The 1918-nt window shown below is 33.8% G+C and overlaps 1 protein-coding gene across 1 annotated transcript in view; it reads left to right on the top strand.

Moving 5' to 3' along the window:
• The first annotated feature begins 424 nt into the window (after positions 1 to 424).
• The window catches only part of LOC133183413 (uncharacterized), a 26350-nt gene continuing 24856 nt past the window's right edge, over positions 425 to 1918 (top strand). The window contains exon 1 of the mRNA XM_061318376.1: positions 425 to 518. The gene's annotated coding sequence lies outside the window, so the exon portion shown is untranslated. The remainder of the gene's footprint in view (positions 519 to 1918) is intronic.

A 1918-nucleotide genomic window follows, 5' to 3' on the forward strand; every position in this document is an offset into this window, starting at 1 on the left:
AGATATAGTTCATAGTAAGATCCTAATTAATTTCAAATATATATAGGCACAGTGTGGAATTGGTTGTGGTTAAAGGTGCTCATAAAATGCATTTCCACTTAATCAGAGTTGGACTAATTGCTGTAGCTGGACTCTTGTTGGTGAGAAAGATTGACTGAGTGCTTTACTGATTGATTTGTCGAGCGACATACTTTTACATTATCAGTCTCCCTAATTTCCAATCATTCCTAATAAGAAGAGAATTGTGAGGTTGACTAGAAATGGCATTAAAACATTCCTGTATATTTTTTCCTTCCAGAGAAATTTTAACCTTTGCTTTGAATGAACAACTTGACATTAATTGATAACACTGCAGGATGAGTGTTTATTAAAACCTGTGTTAATTGTACAGAATGGTGATGGTTGAACCAGAGTGACCTGGACTGACCTGGTTGCATGACAAGAGTGTCCAGAAGGAAGTAAATATGAAGATGCTTATACCAGTATATGGACAGTTACAAGGATCAGGTCATTCTCAGGTAAATATTTATCAAAAAGGGTCAGTGTTTTGCTTAATTTTGATACATTATGGGATTTCATTGTACCAAATACCCATGAAAGTACACCTCAGAATGAAAGGAATATTTATTAGTGCACCTTAATTACAGTAGTTAACTCCCTTGCTTGGTGCTAAATAATTTGAAAAAGGGATAGTTATTATAATTTGCTGATAACTTGTTATTTATAAACAAGATGTGATTGGAACTCTTTTATATAACAAAGTTCCTAACAATATATCATATATCAGTAGATATACCAGGTACATGCTTATTTCTTTTACCCACAAACGAAGTCGGGGAATCACCTTGTCCATCTGTCTGTCAGTGCAATCTTGTAATTTTGTAATGAAGAATCATTTGAAGCCCATACTTGTTACAAAGATTGCTTATGACCTGAGGATGTGCCTTGACCTTCACCCAAGGTAATTTTGGCAAGTTAAAGGTCACTTGCAGAAAAAGTATAAAATTCTATACAGGCTATAACTTTGTAATGGAGAACCATTTTAAGCTCATACTAAATATTTACATTTCAAATTTCTTTGTCTGAGACAAAACTGCAAATGATATGTTAAAAGACTTGATTTCTTCATAATCAAGCTATTGGTTCATCAAAAGACGTGGTTAAAAAAAAAATCAAATGTGGGGTGGGAATGATCGAGAGACATAGAGAGCTAGAGAGAAGTGTGCGGGGCTTGGATCGAGCACATGAATTTATGGAATCATATAAATATAAGGAATTACTGTCTTTTTTTTTTGTTTTATGATGATGATCAAGCAATTGGCTTGCGTGATAATTTTGATCAAGTTCAAGGTCACTTATAGAAAAATGTTCAATTCCTGTCCTGACTCTTTCTTGTAATGGAGAATATTAGAGGCTTATACTTATCACAAATATTGCATGAGATTTGAGGGCATGTATTGATCATGACCCATGGTTATTCCAGAAGGTTCAATGTCACTGGCAAAAAAGTAATTTATTCAGACCTGTTAGTAACTCTCAAATGGAGGCTAATTGGAAGTAGGTACTTGACACAAAGATTACTTATGACTTGAATAGGGTTTGTCATGATCTAACCCAAGGTCATTTTGATAAGTTCAATGTCATGGGCAGAAAAAATGTTCAATTTGTGTCCAGGCTATAACTGTCTAATAGATTGGGAGTTCATACTTCCAATATTAATTGTCTTGAAGGTGTCATTCTGGCAAGTTCAAGGTCACTGACAGAAAAAGTATGAATTTTTTTTTAATTGAAACTTCAAACAAAAAGTGTTTTTTCGAGCTAAAAGTATGTCACAACCATGATCAAAGATCATTGTGGCAAGTTCAAAGTCACTGGCAGAATAAGTTTAAAATTCATGTCAGGTCTAAAATTTTCTAAT

This window comes from Saccostrea echinata, unplaced genomic scaffold, assembly GCF_033153115.1.
Source record: "Saccostrea echinata isolate AGI-Se365-2 ecotype Australia unplaced genomic scaffold, CSIRO_AGI_Sech_v1 ptg000009l, whole genome shotgun sequence".
NCBI classification, from domain to species: Eukaryota; Metazoa; Mollusca; class Bivalvia; order Ostreida; family Ostreidae; genus Saccostrea; species Saccostrea echinata.